At 43.9% G+C, this 22,981-nt stretch overlaps 2 pseudogenes; one reads left to right on the top strand and one right to left on the bottom strand.

Annotated features, from left to right (window-relative positions):
* The first annotated feature begins 1,017 nt into the window (after positions 1-1,017).
* On the top strand, positions 1,018-2,868 carry LOC127668993 (motile sperm domain-containing protein 1-like; annotated as a pseudogene).
* Positions 2,869-20,830: 17,962 nt separating this feature from the next.
* Positions 20,831-21,420, bottom strand: LOC127668707 (ubiquitin-conjugating enzyme E2 E3-like; annotated as a pseudogene).
* Between the last annotated feature and the right edge of the window lie 1,561 nt (positions 21,421-22,981).

The following is a 22,981-nucleotide window of genomic DNA, read 5'->3' as shown; positions in this document are numbered from 1 at the left end:
CTAGCAACATCTGTGGTCTGTGCACTGTGGAGGTTAGGACAGGAAGATAGACTTCCTTCCTTGAGAGGGATGCAATGTGAGATATCATAAAATCCAGCCATAGAGAGTCCTGCGGGGCATTTTCTTATTAGTGATTGATGGGGGAGGACCCAGCCCATTGTGGGAGATGCCATCTCTGGGCTGGTGATCCTGGGCTCTGTAAGAAAGCAGGCTGGGCAAGCCAGTAAGCAGTACCCCTCCATGGCCTCTACATCAGTTCCTGCCTCTAGGTTTCTGACCTGTCTCAGTTTCTGTCCTGGCTTCCTCCAGTGATGGACCGCAGTGTACAAGCATAAGCTAAATAACCCTTTCCTCCACAACTCGCTTTTGGTCATGATGTTTCATCATAGCAATAGAAACCCTAACTAGGACAACTATTTAACCTTACAAATAAAAGTAGTAGATTCTGACACACACAACAACATAGATGAGAGGCATAGGCAAATGATGGGTGCTACACACTAAACACATTACGGTAATTGAAATATGCCAACCACAGTGAGGAAAACAAGTATGTAAGTCCACTTTTGTGAGGTTCCTACAGTAGCCACACTTACAAGGACAACAGGTACCAGAGACTGAAGGAGAGGAGATGGGGAGCTATCCAATGGGCCTGATGCTCCATTTTGAGAAGGTAAAGAGTTCTGGAGACGGGCGGTTGTGTCTGTTGTACAACGATGTGACGATCACCAAGTAATGTGGAGCTGTACCTTAAAACTGGTCAAAACATTATTGTTTAGTTAGGGCTGCTTAATAACTTTTTAAAAAGTCTGTGTGGTAGACAGTTATACAGTCACGTACAAGAGTAAAGTCTTTTAACATGATATTTTTTATTGATTATTTGTGAATTTTACATCATGAATCCCATCACACGCCCTCTCTTTCTGGTCCTCCCAGGTCTGCCCCCAGCCCTTGTGATACCCCATTCCCCCCAAAAAGGCAAAGACAAAGATGCAGACGATGACTATACTATCGACTATGATGTTGGTGACACATCAAGACAACAAAGATGACGATGATGGAGAAGAAGGAGGAGTAGGAGAAGAGGAAGAAGAGGATGAAGATGACCAAGTCCAATTTATGTTGACTAGAGTATGATCAAACTCCTGGTGGGCCAGCCTCTTAAAGAAAACCAAGTCTTTCCCACCCCTATTCCAACCAGAAACCATCAATTGTGGATTCAGGATCCTTATCACAAATTTTAAGAGTTCTCTTTGGAGTATTCTGCTAGCAGCCTTCAGATGTAGATGTAGAACTCTCAGTTCTTCTGCACTGTGCTTGCCTGAATGTTGCCATGTTCCTGCCTTGATGATAATGGACTGACACTCTGAACCTCTAACTGTAGCTACCACATGTCATCAAAGAAGCTTCTCTGTCCAGCAAATGGAGACCATCATAGCAAAGCACAACTGGACACAATGGAGATATCAATGATCAGGGGGAGGCCAGCCCCAGTGGATAAGTCTACATAATCTTCATGCATCTATGTCTCAGGGAATATCTCAGAAGAGGGAGGAGAAAGATTATAAGAATCAAAACATGTTTCTTTAAAAAGCCAGGTGTGATAGCAGACATGTTGCCCCTGCTCTTGACAGCCTGAGGTCAGAGGAGAGGCACCAAGACTTTGAAGCCATTCTCAGCTACACAGTGAATTTCTGACCAGCCTGGCCTACAGCAGAAAACCCTGTCTCAAAAACAATACGATGTGCTTGCTTCTGTAGCACTTATACAAAAAAAGGAAAGAAGAAAGAAGAAAAGAGAAATTGATTCCTGAGTGCTAGAAGTTGGACCTCAGTACATGATTTTTGCTGTGTTTGGGGGGACTTACGCAGACCTTGGCTTTTCCTACCAAACAGGGCAGGAAGCTAAAGGGTAGTAGGGGCTGAAGAGGTGTGGCTAGGGCAGAAGGAAGAAAGGCCTTGATCATTCCCTGTGGACTGGAATCACTATTATCACAAAGGATTATTATTATACAGAAGACCAGCTGAAATACCTAGCCTCGTGGGACGGAGCAACTACTAGATTCTTGGACTTCCCATCTACAGCTGCCCACTGTTGGGTTAATTGGACTACACACTATTGCCAAAATGCTTTGAAGTTTTTAACAGAATCTAAGAAAGTCCAAAATAGATTTGAGACTAAAGGCAGAATCTGCAGCAAGGGGGATTCAGTGCCAAGGCATCATCAAAACAGACAACCAGAGTTAGTGGAAGGGAATCTTCCTGTCTGTGTTTCCCATGGAACTAACAATTTATGCAGATGATCAGTCAACACATAAGCAAGTGTCACTGTACAATCCCTATGAGTTTGCCTTAAAGTTCAAAGTTTCGTGCAGGACTGCAAATAAGTATGTTGTCGTTAGTGCAGCGAAGCCACGGTGCTGTGTGGATATTGCGATTCGTCATAGAGATGTTCAATCCTGTCACTATGGTGTGATAGACAAATTACGCCTCCAGGTTTCTGAACAAAGCCAGAGGAAGGTCCTGGGAAGGAAAGAGGTTATTGCCACTCTTCTGCCATCTGAGAAAGAACAAGGCAAGAAGAGGAGGAGAAGAGAATAAAGGGACACTTAACCGAAAGTGTACTTTTTTGAGTGTTCATGTCAACCAGACAGCAGAACAGACAGACAACAGACAACAGTCAACAGTCTCTTCGGAACCTAGTCTGCTAACTGTCTTCCTGGGAGTGGTATGTATTGAGGCCCTGATGCTGCCTACTCTAGGGGATATGGAGTCGCTGGTGGCTCTCTACCTCCACTAAAGTGTGAATCAAAAATTAGTGACTGCTTACATCTTAGGTCTCATCACAATGGCTATACTTAGACCATGAGCAAGGGTTGAAAGTGACTTCTGAAGCAAATTTATCTTAAAATATGAACGTGGACTTCCTTTTATCTCTTTCGCTCCATTAACACACTACAAATTATTGAATGATTTCAAATAACTGCAAATGTATAATATACATTTTCAATTAGTCTATAATTTTATTTGAAGGACTGTAGCACTTTATGTTAGATACTTCTGAGTGATACCTAGGAAATTATTTGAAGACATTCTTTTAAAATCTATACCTGGGGAGCTGGAGAGATGGCTCAGTGGTTAAGAGCACTGACTGCTCTTCCAGAGGTACAGAGTTCAAATCCCAGCAACCACATGGTGGCTTACAACCATCCATAACGAGATCTGATGCCTTCTTCTGGACTGTCAGCTACAGTGTGCTTACATATAATAAATAAATAAATCTTTTAAAAAAATCTATACCTGATGTGTAAATAACTTCAATGTTATTGTTTATTTTTTTTCTTATTTCGAACTCGCTTTGATAAAGGTCATGGGTCCTTCAAAGTTTAAAACCTAAATGAGCAACTGACTAGCTTGAAAATAAAATGACATTTAGTGCCAAAAAAAAAAAAAAAGAGTTCTTTTTGACAGCTTTCTGCCTAGGTTGTTACTTTGTATGTGTGTGTGGGGTGCGTAGTGAAGTGGGAATAGGGGTTGTCACAGAAGCCTTCTATGTCTCTCTTTCTCATCTGTGAATCTGCAGTCATCAATAACATGGCAAAAGTAGCTTCCTTGCTTTTTATAGTCAGCAGGAACACAGACCATGGATTTCCACATGGTTTCTAGCAACACCAGGGACCACAGACATAATTTAATCTTGGGTCACCATAAACCTTGGTCACTCCATATTTAATAACATACTCCTCATTTGTGCTTCTTTCCCCAGGACAGTCATTAATAGAGTCCCATTCACTCTCAAAGGTGTCCTGGCATAGACAATAAGTCATCAAGGCTATTGCTACACCTAGTTCTACAATGACTAGTTGAACAAACCATTGCACCTTCAGCTTTTGCTGGCAAATGTGTATCTTCATTTTCTTCAACGACTATGACTATAAGTTTGATGTCCAGTGAAACTCTATAGAGTCTGATCATTTTTAAATGATTTTTATTACATTCTGATCATATTTGAATACCCAAAGCAGCCTTCTTTTCTTATGAAATTTCTACTTTAAAACACTAAAACTACCAAATGTTGAATAGAATCCTATGGTTCAATTTCTATAGGCTAAAAAAAAAAAATCGACAAAAGAAAAGCATGGGGGCTTGGGGAGATGGCTCTGAGGTCAAAAGGTCCCACTGCTCTTCCAGAGGACCTGAGTCCAGTTCTGAGCACCCCCACTTGTCAGCACCAGCTTACTCACACCTCCAGCTCCAGGGAACCAAGTCCCTCTTCTAGCCCCCGAGTACAACTATACACGCATATCCACTAACCTGCTCCCACCTCCACATAAATAACACACAAACACACACACACACACACACACACACACACACACACACACACACACACACGGTCCTAGACTTCTATAACTGTCTTTGCTCCTCACATCCCCTTTCATTGTCAATGTAAATATTCTCTGAAGTCAGAAGTATCCTTTCAATTCATTCCACCTTCTACCTCACCATGAGCAAATACAACACCATCTCTGCCAGGGAGCCACTGCTCTCTATACTTAAGAAACACATGGTCTTAGTTACTTTTCTTATCGTTGTGACTCAAGTACCATGATGAGAAGTCCTGGTGGGGAAGGCATAGATACAGGAGCACGAGGCATTTCATCCACAGTAAGGAAGTCAGGAAAGATAAAGGTACAGCTCACTTTCACCTTGACCACAGGAGACCAGGACCAAAGCCCGTTGGTGTCACCCACATTCTGGGTGGGCCAGCCCTCTTCAGTTAAACCTTTCAAGAAACATCTATATGAGCAGACCCTGAAGTATGTTTCCATGAAAACTGTCATAGTTAGGGTTTCTATTGCTGTGAGGAAGCACGACCAAAAGCAAGTTGGGGAGAAAAGGGTTTATTTGGCTTCCACTTTCGTATCATTGCTCATTATCAAAGGAAGTCAGGACAGGCACTCAAGCCAACAGGATCCTGGAGGCACGAGCTGACGCAAAGGTCGTGGAGGGGTGCTGCTCACTGGCTTGCTCCCCATGGCTTGCTCAGCCTGCTTCCTTATAAAACCCAGGACCACCAGCCCAGGGGATGGCACCATCCACAATAGTTTGGGCCTTCCCCCACCCATCGCTAATTAAGAAAATGCCTTACAGCTGGATCTTATGGAAGCATTTGCTCAACTGAGGCTCCTTCCTTTCTGCTGACTCTAGCTTATATCAAGTTGACACAAAACCAGCCAGTACAGTGGCTGTAAATCTAGGCAAGTTGACCATTGAGATTAACCATCACATATACTGTCCACACACTACTATCATCTGTATCACTGATGTCAGTCCCTCCATGAGTCTTGCTTGGTTCTCCTCAAATATGCTAAAGACATGGAAAAGGAAATGAAACAAACAAATGGCCCACACACGTGCTTACTACCCATCTCCCTTACAAGCCAGCACCCCAGTGACCTAACCAGCAAGAGTCACATTTGGATGGCCTACACTATATAATACTTAGCAAATAAAATATGATTTTGATTTTCTTTTATTACTTCTTAAACTTTTATGTCTATGACTATTTGCCTGCATGTATATGTGCATACTACATACGTACCTCATGCTCACAGAGGACAGAAGAGGGCATTGGACCCTCTGGAGCTAGAGTTGCAGAAGGTTGTGAGCCGTCGGGTTGGTTCTGGGAACTGAGTCTAGGCCTTCTGCAAGAGCAGCAACCACTTTTAACTGTTGAGTCATCTTTTCAGCCCCATATTGATTATCAGTCCACAACAGCAATTTTGTAAACACAGTTATCTCCAAGTACTCTCAGTGTGTTTGGACAGGGCAAGAATGTGTTACCCTTACATTCCAGAGAAAGAAACATAGAACTCTACTCCCAGTGTTTGCTCAACTATGACTTAAAGATGAAAACTAGGGAGAGGAAGAGAAGCTGGACTGGAGAGGGGACATTTACATATCACTACAACATAGAAAAGTCAATAGTTGTTCCTACTTTCCTTTATAATTAATCAATCCCTATTAGAATCAAACAGCTACACCCAAGAGATTGTGAAATAAGTGGGCTTCATGAACAACAGCTTGTAGTGGCTTGGGATAGAAGACTTGAGGAGCTATTCATGGAACAGAGCAACATTTAGCTATGCTCATTCTTGATGGTGAGAGGTTGAGTGGGTAAATTACTGATATCATCACTACACTTAAAGAATAGAGTCATACGAAAGTATGATTTACCCAGGTAACAGTTGTAATTACCCATTTAAATATTTTTCATCAATCACTAAGGAAGAAAATGAAATGGTTCTCATCTTTTAAGAGATAACGTTCTGTAAATAAGGAAAATATCCAATTTAAAAAGAGAGAGATAACATTAAATACAAGAGCATTGATGCAATAGACTAACAAATTCATCATGCTCTCCAATTTGCCCCAGTCTTTCCCCCTTTCTCAAGTTGTAGCAGCAAATTAAAGATGATTTTATTCAATGATAGAGACTGTTCCTAGAAGTCCTAATGCAATTTCTGAGTGCAAACAAGGTCATAATTTACTAACAGAATAGAAGGGATTTGTAAAAGAAGAGACTCTGACTAATTCCAGCTTATCAAAGAAGTAACTGGAGCAAATTCAAACATATTTTTATTTTGCTATCCAAGAAACGTGCCATTTCTGTCTTTGTCAGCATTAAAAAGAGTACTGTGAGTGTTGCAGTGGGAAAGAGTCAGCAGAAACCAATTCACAGGTGATTCATCTACTGAATGAACCAGCGAGCCAGAGACTGTGATTTCTGAATGGACTGTGGTCTTCCTTTGTTTTATGGGCCATGGAATGGGTATTGCTAGCTGAAGCTTTGGTGGGGAGGATCATTTTAAAAATCTTTTTTCTGGGACAAGAAAGATGGCTTAGGCCCTAGTGCCTGCTGGGGAAGCACAGAGTCTTGAGCTGGGATCTCAGAGCTCATGTGAGAAGTCAGGAACCATGGCTCTTGTCTACAACCCAGCACAGGTGGGGAGAGACTGGAGAGACATGTGGACCCCTGAGGCTAATCAGCCAGCCAGCAGAGCTGAATTGACGAGCATCAGGTTCACACAGAGATCCTGTCTCAAAAAATATGAAGGTGGACAACCATCAAGGAATGTGAGACCTTGTAAGGCAGTCTGTAGCCTGGTTGAGCAAGGCTTACTCTGGAGACCCAGTAGAACATTCTACAAGGGACGGAACCCCTGAGCTATGCTTCCAGACTGCTGACTCCTCAACTCCATAATCCTGTGGCCATCAGTCACGTATGGCCCGTAGTGTTCTGGCTGGACTCTACCCTACAGTCACCTGGCTACAGCCAGCCTTTCCCGCTTCACGGTTGCCAGGTAACCCAGCCTACTATAAAAGACAGCTTCTTGCCCCTCCTCTCTCTCTCTCTCTGCCCTCTCTTATCTCTCTCAGCTCTCTCTTGCCCCTTTCTCTCTGTTCCCCTTCTCTCTCTATTCTTTCCCCCCTTTCCACGTGGCCATGACCATTCCTCATCCCTCTATCCTCTCTTTCTCTCTTTACTTCTCTATCTCCTTTTCTCTTCCTACTTTTCTATAATAAAGCATTAAAACTGTGAACTGTTTCTTCTTATCCAAATCCGCCATGTAAGAACAAGGAACAGGCCTCAGCGATTCAGCCACCAAGAAAGGACCCAGCCTCCTCTCAGGCAAGCTTCCTCTACAGGTACCCGAGAGGCCCAGGCCAGAACAGCACTGCCTTCTGAGCAAGGACCTCCCTTCCTGTTAGCCAGGCAGCCTCCTGCTCTACAGGTGTTCGGAAGCTCCACCATAGCTATCCAGGCACCGCCCTGCTGGTGTCCCCCTAGCCCCCTATGCGGGCTTTGCCTGCCAGTGTTTCTCCTATGCGGCCCCATCGCTGGCCCCCTGCTTTTTTCCCCCCACAAAGGAAAGACATGGGGGGGGGCACTCCTTTAATCCCAGCACTTTCTTATTTCACTTTTTAAAAAAATTACCCAAAGTCAGTTTTAGCCTACTTTGGATTAAATATTCCATCTCTGACTACTATATTTTAGGTATATATGAGACGTGATGGCCTGTCACTTAACTCTCAGTCTCCAAGTGTTCCTTACATCAACTCTAAGACTAGAAAACTGTAGGCTCCATTTCCCAGAGTCCTCTGAAGGGTGCAAGACAGAGGTCAGATTCTACCAGACAGAAAGGCCGGAGAAGGAAGCGGAAAGTATCTGAGGATGCTATTGGCTGGCCTGTTTTTGCTGTTGGCAACAGTGTTCACTCCCTTAGCTCCTGGTATAAAGAGGAATGCAGCAATTCCTCTGATTGGTGGAACACAGAAAAATGACATGGTCATGAAGTCCGCACCTGTGCTGGTGGCCGAGTCGAAGACAGCAGCCCCAGGGCCATCTCAGCCCAGCTGCCTGGCAGGACTCTCCTACAGTTCCCAAGCGCTCTCTCCTCCCCCATCAGTTAGCATCCTCCTCTCTAACTTTCTTGTGACCACTTCATCTGCACACGAAGCCCCTTTCTGTCTAAGTCACTGTGACACTTCTCTGACTGTCACCAGAAAGAGAGCATTCCATGCGCCAATGGTAGGAAGTGCTTTGGGAGAAAAATGAAGGGGGCCGTGCCCATCTGACACACAACTGTGTGTCAGAGAACAAGGCCACAGAGTAGACCGGGGGTTGCCTACATGAAGGGATGGAGTCAAAGCATCGTTAGACAAGCTGAGAAATAACCAAGGAAGGAAAGACAGAAGAACAGAGAGGAAAGACAAAGACAAAGAAAATAATGAATCCACCTATGTGCAGAGACGACAAGTCTTTCAAATGACCTTGGGAAATCAGCCCGTCAGGGAAGAATGTTTCCATGTTTCTTTTCTTTTTTTTTTTAATTTTTTATTTATTGAAAAGGGAAGAAAAAACACTTTATGATAAAATTAAAGATTCACAAATATTTCAGATAAACATGTTACAATTGACAATTTTCATGGAAATTAAGGAGTAAAGTGGTAGACATGTAAAACATTGCTAAATTAATTGAAATATGGGATAAAAACATTTTGTGATAGAATTGAAGATTTATGTAGAAAATATTTCTGGTAAAATTGTAGAAAAATGTAGAAAAACATGTTAGATTTGAAGATTATCATGGAAAATTTTATATAGATACAATAATGGTAGGCATAAAAATATTCCTAAGTTGATTAAAAATGGAATGTAAACATTTACTGATAAACTTGAAGATTTACATGGAAAATGTTTCTGATAAAAATTGTAGAAATATATAGAAAAACATGTTACAATTAAAGATTATCATGGGTTTCTACTCCTTCCTTTCCTCTGAGAGACCAGAGCCTTCCCCCATGAAATCTCAAAATGAATCATGTCCTACAGGCCCTTAATGGGTCCCCAGATTCAAATAAAATATCTGTGCAACCAACAGGGATAGATAGATAGATAGATAGATAGATAGATAGATAGATAGATAGATAGACAGACAGACAGACAGATAGATACCTTGTTTAGCATTGGGAGAGGGTGCTGGGGGTATGAGGCTTGGTCTTGCTGTCTATTGCAATGACAAGCATGGACACCCCCCTTCCCCCAAGACCTGGAGTCTGCATGGAGACCCAAGAGATGCTATGTGACCCTGCCCCAAGTCATTTCTGATTGGTAAATAAAGATGCCAACAGCCAATAGCTGTGCAGAAGAGACATGGGTGGGGTTTAGGTTTCCTGGGCCTGGGGTCAGAGGGGAACCTTGCGAGGGAGAAGAAGGTGCAGGAGGAGTGAGAGTTGGAGTGAGAGCAGCCCAGAGGAAACACAGTAAATAATAACTCAGGGTTGTTGAAAGGAAAGGAGATTCTAATAGCACAGAGGTCAGGTATCTGCCCAGCTCTTGTGCTCTTTAAGGCTTATTGTAAATATGAAGGTTGTATATGTCTTTAATCTGGGAACTAAATGGTCAAAAGCCTGGTAGAAACCCCAGGTCTGGATTAGATAGTTTCTACAACAGGGTAGGCTAAGGGCTTTGCTTGACTACTGAGTTACACGTCCAGCCCTACAGAGTCGTAAGGTCAGAACCTGTATGCAAAGCACTGGCATATGAATTATGATAACTACCGTTCCATTTCAGATTAGCTTAAACATTGCAAATTCCCTTTTAGAGTTTAATAACGTAATCCGAACAAAACAATCTCAAAGCAAGACAGCCACATACACTAAGATTTCTACAAAGACAATATGAAAGAAACAAACATTTCTCCCAGGCCAGCCCTTCCGTGTCTTCGTCCTTCACACAGCTCCTGACAAAGATGCCTGCACTCTGGACCATCCTCCCAGCCCCGATTTTTGGACAGGGAGTGTTCAGTTTCCACTAAATGTTTTTCCTTCATGTATCGTGATGGGTTGACTTGGGAATTCCATTCTGTAGGCAAATCTTCATTTCAGTCAACAATGCAGTAAACCCTCTGTGTAACTGCAGGGGCTGGCACTGTGTTGAGACACTCAGTTCACTTCTGTTTCTACCCAGTGTCTATCTGTCTGCCTCCCCTCTCCCCGTGTCATGTGCATGTGCATACCGGTGCCCAGAGAGACCAGAAGGAGGTGCCTAATCCCTCGGACATCTGGAGTTACAGGCATTTATGGCTGCCTGATGATCCCATGCTGGGATCTGACCTCTTGGGTCTCTGAAAGAGCAGTGAGTACTATCCACCACAGAGCTGCCTCCCCAGGCCTCTACCCCCTTTTTATAACTGCTCACCTCTGCTAACAGCAAACTAAGCAATTTCCAACCACGATTCACGTACTCCCCACAGCCATCTTCAGAGAAATCGTGATGCCTGAATCACAGATGAGGAAAAAACTTCAGCCTTAAACACTTCCTTCTGGTTTTTCTGGGCACTTGTATGCACACACACACACACACACACATACACACACACAGACACACACACACAGACACACACACACACACATACACACACATGTCGTGGGGAGGGGGGAGACAGACAGATTGACACTGGGTAGAAACAGAAGTGAACTGGGTATATCAACACAGTGACCCCCCCCCCCCACACACACACAGTTACACAGAGGGTTTACTGCTTTGTTGAATATTATCCCCTTCCACATTTCCCCTCTAGCCCCCCTATCTCATCTCCCACCCCTGCTCACTAACCCACCCACTCATGCTTCCCTGTCCTGTCATTCTCCTAAACTGGGGGATGGAGCCTTCACAGGACCAATGGCCTCTCCTCTCACTGATGTCTAACAAGGTCATCCTCTGCTACATATGCAGCTAGAGCCATGGGTCCCTCCATGTGTACCCCTTGGTTGATGGCTTAGTCCCTGGGAGCTCTGGGGGGGGGGGTGTCTGGTTGATGTTGTTGTTCTTCCTATGAGGTTGCAAACCCCTTCAGCTCCTTTAGTCCTTTCTCTAACTCCTCCATTGGGGACCCTGTGCTCAGTCCAATGGTCGGCTGCAAGCATCTGCCTCTGTGTCAGGCTCTGGCAGGGCCCCTCAGGAGACAGCTATATCAGGCTCCTTTCAGCAAGCATTTCTTGGCATCCACAATAGTATCAGGGTTTGGTGACTGTTTACAGGATGAATCCCCAGGTAGGGCAGTCTCTGGATGGCCTTTCCTTCAGTCTCTGCTCTATACTTTATCCATAATTACTCCTGTGAGTATTTTGTTCCCTTTGGCAGAAAAACCAAATCACCCACACTTGGCAGACCAAACATTTTTTTTTCTTTTTAAGATTTATTTATCTATTTTTATGTATATGACAGACCAAGCATTTTCAACATCACCATCCCTTTGGCAAGGAAAAACGTTCGAGTACCTGAACTACCTTAGCTATACTAAGACATATACCAAAGGACAAACTATTTTCAAAGAGCATCATCAGAGCGACCAGACCTTTCTAGAGGCAGGCTTTCTTTTCAGTGAGGAAAGGAACCTATAGAGGGCTCTTCTTTCAAAAGTGGCATCGATAAAGCAACAGTTCCCTGGAATGGTTTCCTTAGTGATGAGATACTTTGCAACTAGTCACAGTCTTCTTTTAAGTGCACACCACACACAGTCAGCCAATGGCTCTTTGACATTCCTCCTCAGAGATCTCCATCCCCAGAGTCCCATTTCCAAGTGTCCCCTAAGGCACCATGGCTCAAACCACCAGAGCTGTTGATCCTGCCCTAGCACATCAAGGGTTCTTGACCTGGGGGGGGGGGGGAATCCTACAACTTTCCCTTCACTAAACTTCAATACAAATTAATCACTCATTCCCTCTCTCCCAGGGAGTAGAAAGAATAGATACTTTAGTGGGCAGTGGGAATAACAGTGCTTTTATCTGGGGAAAAAAAGTGTTAAATGCCAATCCTTGCTGGTGTAGTGGGAAAAACCTTAATCTTCAAGCGACACGAATTCAGGCTAGCCTTTTCCTGCATGAAATTTCCTAGTTGTATTTTAAAGATTTCTTGCACACCAACTAATACTGTATTTTTTTCATCCTCCGCTTTGGAAACTTTCAGGCTGCTGAGCTATCTTAGTTCCCGCCTCCTGTTGGGTAGAAAAACCATTTCCCAAGTCACGGCTTTTAAAGGGAAAGATACACGTGCGACCAGAAACAAGAATTCATCCTCACCTTTACACCTCTGAGCTTGTTGCCTTGGACTCTGAGAGTCTATTTATTTCCCCCACCATATGAAGCACGTCCTGCAAGGCAGGCTGGTCTGCTTTGGTCACATCTTAAGTTTGCAGGGTAAACAGGTTCTCCCACTGTTAACTAGGATGGCTGAGGAAGACCAGGAACTCACCCAGGTTTGCAGATCCCGGCGCTTTGGCAGTCCTAGGGGTGCAGAGCCGCTGCAACCAGGGCAGCAGAGACTCAGGTCACCTATTGAGCGGTGCAGACGAAGGTCAACACCGGGGTTGGGGCGGTCTCTGCCCTCGGGATCCCGGTGGGAGGCTCGGCCGAGCACTGGCTCGGAGCTCTTCAGCAGAGCAGCCCGGGCTGTCCAGGTTGCAACTTCCACGGGTTGGCCTAGGAGCGTGAGAATGAAAGGGAGAGGGGTGGAGAGAGGGAGTTGGCGGGAGGAGGGGGGGTGAGCGGGGGGAGGGAGGGTAAGCGGGAGTGCGCGCAGGACGGAAGCGCGCGCCCAGCTGGAGCGCGGCTAGGTGGAGAAGTTGGAATACAGCCGCGCGGCCGCGCGCATTCAGGCTTGCTTGGGGACCTCCTGCCGAGCTGCACCGCTTGGGCACCAGAGTGACAGCAGCTGCTACTCTCCGCGACCCCCACCCAGCGCGGTCCCCTCCGCCTGGACCCGCCCTCACCTCTCCCCAGGCTATGACCGCAAACCCGCGGCGCCTCGGAGTCGGCTCGGCTCGTCGCGGGCGCGCGGCGGAGCCCAAGCTGTGTGGCCGCTCTATCTGTCCCCTGAGATCGCCGCGCCCGGAGGTGCCAGAGGCTGGGATCAGGATGACCTTCCTGTCTCCCACCTCGCTCTACTCCAGTGTCTGGTGGGGTGAAGGGTCCTAAGCGGGAGAGACGCCACTGGGCGAGCACACCTGGCCGGCCCTAAGCGCAGCTCAGTACCTGTAGTGATACCCACGTGACCCTGAACCCAACTCTTCCTTTTTTGATCCTGACAGCAACAAACTGTAAAGGAAAAATCCCTACCGGGTATCTGGGCACGTGGGCTGACTCAGGATTGGAGGAATCAAGTCCAGCCTATCACCGCATAGACACGCTTGCTTAATCTTTTCATTGTTTTGCTAAAATGAGCGGGTCAAAAGCCCTGTTTGTCACAACAGTGCAGGGTGGAATTTAGAAGCGGTCGCCCAAATTGGACACAGATCTTTGTTTCTGCAATAATAGTGTTTATTGCTTTCAGTGTCATAGCTAATAACCCTCAACCCCTATTAGTAAACAACACAGTTACCGGCAGGGTTCTCTGTACTTTTTTAAAAATATGTGCTCCCTGGAGTCGGAGCCCAACACATTCAGTAGTGCTTGTTGGATAAAAACCTGATGTTGTTGAGTTGCTGCTGTCATATTAGGGATGTGGGTAGGGACTCATCTACTGTCTCACAAAGGCAATGTGCATTTATAATGCCACTAGGAGGGCTGCTGGAGATCATGTAGTTTAATTCAGGGATAGTGTTCTAGTACTCAGTCTACAGTACTCAGCGGCCCAGGGAGAAGCTCTGTTTGGATTTCTATTGCAACGTCAAGAATAACACCATTCCGTACTCCTCTGTAGAGACCTCCACATGTCCTGAGGCACACACATGCCCACTGACATACACACACACACACACACACACACACACACACACACGGAGTAATAAATGAAACTTTAAATAAATAAAAAAGGAAATAATATGAAGATGTCAGTGATGATACCAATGGCATTAGTAGTAAGAATTTCAACAGAAACAATGGATATTCTCTTACAATGAATGATGATATGTGCTGACATTACCTGTTGAAGGTATTACCTGTTTTTTTCTGGACTTACAGAAAAAAACACTATATGCTGCCTAATTAGCTTGGTTCCGTTTTGAATTACCTTTTATGACTACACTATGAGATATTACTTATATTAGTGTGATGGTGATGATGTTACTTGATCCCACCCTCTGTTTAGTTTTTCAGGTCTAACACAAACATCAGAAGGAAAAGACTGAAGTCTCTGAGCACCTGTCTTGTGCATGGGTCTGCCTCAGTACCTGCGTGGCTTGCTTCCCCAGTCTGAGACAGACACCCACAGTGCTAACCTGCACACAGCCTGGAATTGCCCATCTCAAGACTAACTCAGTCAGACTCCCTGGTGTCTGTCTAGCTCACCACCAGGAGTCTAGAGGTGTCTTAGCTTTTTGGTTTTGTTTTCCTGTTGCTGTGACAACACACCCCAACAGGCAACAGGCAAAAGCAACTTCATGGGAAAGGGTTTATTTGGTTCATAGTTCCAGGTTTCAGGTCATCTCTACAGGGAAATGTTGGAGATTGGTTCTAATGCTTTGATTCAATCGGGAATCTGCGTGTCCAACGGTAAAGGTCCTTGTCCCCAACTGGGTTTTGATTGATCCACAAAGATGTCAGCAGCCAATGGCTGGGCAACGCAGACGAGGCAGAACCCTTGAGTTGTGCAGGCTAGGATGCAGCGGGGAGGAAATGGACAATCACCAGGACCTAGGGAAGAAGATCAGATGCAGGAGTGGCAGGAGATAGAGTCAACCGGCCATGTTAGATTTTGGGTAAGTTGCCATTGGCTACTTCCTCGAATGAGCCTGGGTAATTGGAAGGATTAGGAGTGCCCAATCTTTGAGGTAGCCAAGGTATTCAAAACATAAGCTAATGTGTGTGTGTGTGTGTGTGTGTGGCCTCATTCGAGGATCCAAAGATAGCTCATGGGCAGGTGTGCGACTCCCGCTGCAGAGAAATCAAGATGCAGGGATTTGAAACAGTCATTCCACACTCCTGTTCACTAGCAGAAAGAAGGAATTAGCGAAGGCACACTAGGGCTCAACTGGCTCTCCAGTTTTCATTCAATCAGTTCAGGACCAGTCCATGGAATTGTGCAGCTGCTTTCAGGGTGGGGCTTCTGAACTAAGAAAGTTCATTCCTGACAGGCATCTCCAGATTCTTCCTGGAGATGCTCCTCCCAGGTGCTTCTGTGTGGTATCAAGTCGACAGTCAAAATTAGGCATGAGAGTGACCCCTGAGCGGTTCGAGCGGTTCCATGACTGTTTTAGAGGGGGCTTATGGGTTGGTGACCCCTGAGCGGTTCGAGCGGTTCCATGGCTGTTTTAGAGGGGGCTTATGGGTTGGTGACCCCTGAGCGGTTAGAGCGGTTCTATGGTTGTTTTAGAGGGGCTTTTGGCTTGGAACTCAGGCTATGAACCTTCTCAGCTTCACTGTAAATTATTTTGTTCTCTGCCTTGGAAGCAGCAAAACCGGTGCCAGATTGAGTTTTACAGTAGGGAGCAGCAGGGGCTGGAGAGATGGCTCAGCGGGTAGGAGCACTGACTGCTCTTCCAAAGGTCATGGGTTCAAATCCCAGCATCCACATGGTGGCTCACAACCATCCATAAAGAGATATGACACCCTCTTCTGGCATCTGAAGATAGCTACAGTGCACTTACATATAATAAATAAATAAATATTAAAAAAAAAAAGTAGGGAGCAGCAGACGCCTTGGCCACCGAGGAGTTTACCCTACTGTAAGTCCTCAGGTGGCTGTTTCCTCAAGGACCAACGGGTGTAGAGCAACAGTCTGTTCTTCCTTCCTTTCTCTTAAAGCTTCATAATCAAGTACATCAACAGAGACAACCTGACTCTTTTCCGACCTGACCTGATGCAGGTGCTCTACGGCCTCCTTGTTCTGTCATGATAGGCAGGGGCATCTCTGGTTGTCCTTTTCATGGTGGTTCCTGTGTGGTTTCTTCCTTCTTCCTTCTTGTATAAGCTTATTGTAAAACAAGTCACTTTTCAAACATTCTTTTGAACACATTTATTTATTTATTTATTTATTTATTTTTATTTACTTATTTTATTTTATTTATTTATTTATTTATTTTTTGGTTTCCGTGTCTTGAGCGTTGTGCCTTTGGGCATGCATGTACACCATGGACACGTCTTGGGGTTTTAGAGGTCAGTAGAGGGCTACTGGAGTTAAAGGTTGATTTGGAACTACCATGCCAGTGCTGGGATCCAGACCTGTGTCCTCTGCAATAACAAAATAATCTCCTAACCTCCGAGCCATCTCTCTAGACCTTTAACTTTTTTAATTTTGCTAGTAATATCAACAACTTCTTATAAGATATTTTTGAACCGTTATAAAAGCTATAACCAGAATGTGGCAGCTAATGTTTCAAATAATTTATTTTATGAAAACATGTAATCAATAAAAATTAAAAACAAATTATTCAGTCATCCTTTTGTCTGACATTCATTACTATCTTTCCGGGTCTTACTATGTACCACCAATCCTGTGCAGTGGGGTGCAGTGCTCCTCCATACTGCCGGGCTATGTTGACTCCACGGAAAATCATGAGTTATTTCCACCGTATACAGTCTCGGCCTCTGCCTCTCTCACCCCCCAAGGGTTACCTATGCTCCTGTATGAAACCCACGCGAGTGCTTTTTCTAGAGCACTGCGTGAGCATGGCTTGACTTATTTGTTTCTCATTGCTTACTTAGTACAACCTCGAGCATTTAAAGTTCAGTGCATATATCTGGACTGAGTTTTGCATCTTCTGCTGTAAGCCTCACTACGGTCTATATAGTGCCGGGTATCATGATTTCACTGTTTCCAGGACTTACTCCAAGACCCTGATCTTAGTGCTGGGTCTTTCCTCGAGTTAGTATCTATCTTTCTATCTATCTATCTATCTATCTATCTATCTATCTATCTATCTATCTATGTTATTTATCTCTATCCATCTATGTATCTAAGTATCTAAGTATCCATCTATCTATCTATCTATCTATCTATCTATCTATCTATCTATCCATCCATCTATCTATCTATCTATCTATCTATCTATCTATCTATCTATCTATGTATCTATGTATCTATCTACCTATCTATGTATCTATGTATCTATCTATCCATCCATCTATCTATCATCTATGTATCTAAGTATCTAGCTATCTACCTATCTCTTTCTATCCATCATCTATCTATCCATCCATCTATCACCTTTCTCTCTCTCTCTCTCTCTCTATATATATATATATATATACATATATATCTTCCTGTTACCTATCTTATCTATTATCTATTATTTCTCCATCCATTATCTATAAATCTTATCTTCTTATTACCTATTTTATCTAGCATCTATTTATTTTTATTATAGATATGACAGAGACCTTTATAAGTAACATTTGTTTATTCTTTGAAAAAGTTCAGTTATTCAATGTATTGTGATGATGCAGATTCTTATAAAAAATTACTGTTTTTATCCCTTCAAAGTCACAGTTTTGAGTGATTCTAGTTAGTTTACATAATACTCCGTTGAGGCAGACAGAAGAGAGCCAGTCACCAGTGGAATGATGAACAGAGGAGAAGTCAGTCTGAGATCATGAGGGGAAACTGTGAAGTGCAGTTTCTGTAGGGAGATTACCTTGGAGACAAAATACTCAAGAGAGACGGGCAAGGCATTATGGTCTCACAGGTTTAAACCATTCCCTATCACAAACCGGTCTGACTGGTCTGCAGAACAAAGAGCTCATGGCTATTCATAATGTAAATCAGGACAGTTTAGACAAGGAAGTGCTAATCTGACTTCCCCAGGTGTCTGCAGGACAAGCCCTGGGGCTCTGTCCTGTGCCCTTCGCTTCTCCAGCCCTTTTGGTACCAGAGTCTCGAGCTGCTGTCTTAGTCCAGGGAACTGATACCCACACCTCCAAAGGCTGGGCCTGCTTCCCCTTGTCACCTATGATGCACTTTCCAGCATCTGATAAGAGAATGAACCCGTTTCCCCTCTGTCTTCTTGTACTGTATGAAAACCAATGTGCTAAAGGTGAACATTCCCTAACCAATCGTCTTTCAACTTCTGCTTTTCTGTGTCTGTGATCTTTCCCAGGACCACCTCAAGACCCTCTTTCACCTCAGGAGAGACTCTGTGAAGGTGCCCCCCCAAATCTCAGAAACCTCCAGGATCCCCATGACTGGTGACTTGCTCCGTTGGCATCTCTGTCAGCGTGACTCACATTGGCAACAGGCCCTGTGCTCGCCCTCTGTGGACCTAGATAGCCTTTAGCAGCTGTCCTCCGTGAATCCCTGTCCTCCAGAGACCTGGTGCGCTTGCTCCTAGGCTCCTGTTCCTCACCCCTTATCTCCCGCTGGCAGCTACAGTCCGCCAGCTTTGCATCCATAGCTTCTTATCTACATGGTCCTTTCTTACTGTTCTATCCCAGTTGTATGTCTCCCAGGCTTTCCAGGGTTATCCACCCTCCCAATTTCTACAGTGTGTGGTGTGTGTGACTGTGTGATTGTGTGATTGTGTGTGTGTGTGAATGTGTGATTGTGAGAGTGTGAGTGAGTGTGTGTTCATGCAGAGGCCAGAGGAGGGTGTCAAGTGTGTGTCTGTTGTCACTCTCCACCAGTCTCTGGTATTTGTTCTAACTGTAGACAAGCTTGTTTATTTTGCGCTGCGGAAACTAGGCCACCCTGCGGTTCGCCTTTGTGTTCTTTACCCACTTTCTTGCAGTTGCTGAGGACACTGGGAACATCAGGGCACTTTCTCTCCTCTCTCTCACCATAATATTTCTCTTCTTTTATCACTTGCAATTTGAAGGCATACAGTTTTGGGATTCAGTTTTGTTTTGTTGTCAGCAACAGTGAGTGACACACATTTTAATTTATGTTGTCATTTTTCCCCAAGAACGGTTGTATAATTCTCCTAAAAAGCTCTCTCAGATACAGGATGCCCTCCTCACTCTCTGTCTTTCTCTGTCTGTCTCTCTCTCTCTGTCTCTGTCTCTGTCTCTCTGTTTCTTGCTGACTCTCTCTCTCTGTCTCTCTCTCTGTGTCTCTGTCTCTCTCTCTGTCTCTCTCTCTCTCTCTCTCTCTCTCTGTGTGTGTGTGTGTGTGTGCTGTTTTTTGAGTTTGGGATAAACAGGGCATGGGAATAGTGAAAATAAAAATTTCTCAAAGAGTGTGCCACATAAACCATGAAGCCTTTACACACGGAAGATTGAGTCGTGCTTCTGAAGACAAGGGGATGACTTGGAAATAGAACATACTGTTTATTGGACAATAGTTCTATGCAGTTTTCACAAATATTAATGTGGATGTGCAGGGAAATAAAAAACTGGACAAGCACGCCAAAATCATGCTAGTTGCTTTCTTCGAGCAGTCGGCTTTTCATGTGTAGTGTTCATCTATAAGGAATAACGCTCATCCTTAAGGAGAAGAGGGTCTGTATTCTGTTTGGAAGTAAAGCACACCCTTGTTTACATCACTGTCCTTTCTTGCAGAAGCAAGGATGTTGTAACTCTGCTATTAGCAATCGAATATGTGGAAAGCAGTGGCCACACACCGACCTCTTGTTTCTTTACTATTATTTTTAAATTCTTAAGTGCAGTAATGCAAGAGACTGCAGTTGTTTTAAGTACAGTGGTTGCAATTACTGCAGCATTCTTGTTTTTTTTTAAAAAAATATTTTCATTTTAATAATTCATTCATTTTCCCTTAATAATCAGTCTTCATAGCCACGCCTTTATTTCATCAACAATCATCTCAGACACACCTTCCGACAAGACTTCCAACATTATGACAAGAAGCTATGTCTTCAGGAGCACTTTATTGTGTTTGAGATGGTACATCAGTGCTCTCTGAGATACAAAGGGTAGAAGGAAATCCTGTCATTACAAACTGACGAAGGTAACACATTTTCACAACAGCATGAACCACATACTCAGAAATAGATCTGGGCCTTAATACAAATGACATAATTCCTAGTCATCTACAGCTACGTTTATAACTTCATTCAGATAATGAATGAGGTTAAAACACACTGTAATATTTGGTAGACTTCAGGACCAGTATCCTTAGTACATCACAAAATATATTTTGATATCCCAAAGAAGCAAGACTTGGAAGTAGGCATTTTAAAATAATCTACAGCTACAAAGTTCTACTCTTGGTAGCATTTACCTTTTAGGGGAGTCTCCCAGTCTCTAAAGGATAAAGGCAAGAGTAGGAACAATATAACATATACACAGAAGTCCATATTGTAAAGGCTATAAAGATACGCAGCATAGTAGGAAAAGGCCTTCTGCTCCTTCACACTGCATACAAATTATGTGAATTATGTTGCGTATCTCTTGGTCTACTGTCTGGCTATCCTGTCATGTTCTGCTTTGTTGGTCAAATACTGAGTGGCTCTGCTTCCAATCAGAGGATCCACAGGATTTCAATCTGTCAAAAGGGAGCAAAACCGTTGAAATAGTCAAAGCAGGGTCTCAGTTGTCTTTCAGAATATCCAGGCAGATGACTCCCTGACTGTTGATGTTGCAGTGATAAATTGTGGTATGAAAGGAAACCTTTGGTGGGTTAAATGGATAATCTGAAGGAAATGTGATATACAGAAAAAAAAACCCACCACCTTCATATACAGGACCTGGTGGAAATGTTATCTCCTTGAGGCCCAGCACTGCAGTTAGGAGGAGGATCAAGGGTGATCTCAGCTAGCTCCTTCTGAAGTCTTTTAGCACTAGTGGATAACTTAGCAGTTGTTTTGCTAGAGAGTTCGGTGTTTTTCTTCTGCTGGGTGGCAGAAGGTTTTCTTTCTTCTTGTTCCTCAGGCTCTGGAGTGGCAGGGTCTCACTGGTCTGCATCTGAACTGCCGCTGCTGGGGTTGGGGCTTTCATCATGTGACCTTTGCCTATCACTGGACATCTTGGCGAAGTTATCTCTGGGAAAACTTCTCCCCCGACAGCCTGGTCCACTTGTGTGCAGCTATGCTGTGTTTACCACAGCATTCTTATTACAAAGAACCTACTCACAGACATGTTCAAGGCATGAGTTGGCTACATATGACCCATATTGAATTGAAACTGCTGGGTATTTGTGTGTTTCTTACATGTGGTTGGAATGTAAGACATCCCCCATAAGCTATTGCTTGCCCTGTGCCAGTGGCACTGTTTGGAAAGGCCATTGACCCTTTCAAGAGGAGATGGGTCAGCAGGGCAGATCTTAAGGGTTTATAGCTTGACCTCACTTTCTCTTCATCTCCGTTTCCAGATGATTCCCTCCTCATTCTGAACTTATTCTGAATCCCATCTTCTCTGCCTGCTGAATACATCTTGCCTTCCACAGGTTTCTGGAACTGTAAACCCCTCCCCCCCAAATCACAGTCTCTCTTAAATTGCTTTTAAAACTATAATTAAAAGATTTTGAGATAATATAACCATACCCCCCCCCCATCCCTTTCCTCCCTCCAAGACCTCCTCTTGATCTCTTTCAAATTCATGGGTATCTTTTTAACTGTTGATACACAGTTACATTGCTGAATGTATGTATGCATTGCTGAATACATAAGTACAATGCTCAGTCAGTACAATGTTACTTGCATGTATATGTTTTCGAGGCTGACCATGTGGGATTGGGTAACCAATTATCATGCCCAACTCTTTAGTTGGCTATAGTTTTTTTCTAGGGATGAAGTCTCATGGGCTGTCTGTCTTCACATTACCACATCTGTTGCTCATTCTTGTTTAGCCATGTTGATGGGACTTCATAGATGTAGCATCTCTGAAATTCTAGCAGATACAATATCATGGCAAACTCTACAGTCTCATGGCAAGCTACAATATCTTGGCAAACTCCTTGTTCCTCTAGCTCTTTACAATGTTTCTGTCTCATCTTTCTAAATGAACTCTGAGCCTCATGAAGGAGTTGTGCTGTAGATGTATCAGTTGGGATTGGGCTTCACAACTCTCCATTTGATTGGTTTGTGGTTTTCTGTTATGGTCTTTGCCATTCACATTGCTTTTGCCAGGGTGTTTTATCACAACAAGAAACAAGCAACAAAGTAACACTTTGGGGAAGGTCAAATATTGTTTCTTTGTCAGAGTATCTTGATTACATATAGCTGCTGGTAATGGTGAAATTGAGTTTATATGAAAGTCAGTGTCTGAGGGACAATGGAGAAGTAGAGGAGTAGGATCATTTTGTGTGCTCAGGATCCTAGAAGCATTCGGAGTCCCTAAAGACCTGATAGTCTGGGGAAAAGAGAGGGCAGATTTTAAGATGGTTGGTTATATGTTTTCCTTACTATTACTTTGTGGAATTTTTGTTTAATTTTCTGTGTTATAATTCATGTGGGTATATACACACATGCAGGTGCATATGCATACACATAGGTGTGTGCATGCATGTGTATGAATGTGAGAGGTAGATATCATGTGTGTTCTTTAATTGATTTCTACTTTACTTTTTGACACAGACTCTCTCACTG

The sequence above is a fragment of the Apodemus sylvaticus genome, chromosome 18, assembly GCF_947179515.1.
Source record: "Apodemus sylvaticus chromosome 18, mApoSyl1.1, whole genome shotgun sequence".
Lineage (NCBI taxonomy): Eukaryota > Metazoa > Chordata > Mammalia > Rodentia > Muridae > Apodemus > Apodemus sylvaticus.
The sequence above is the reverse complement of the archived record's forward strand: the minus strand, read 5'-3'. Positions and strand labels throughout refer to the sequence as shown.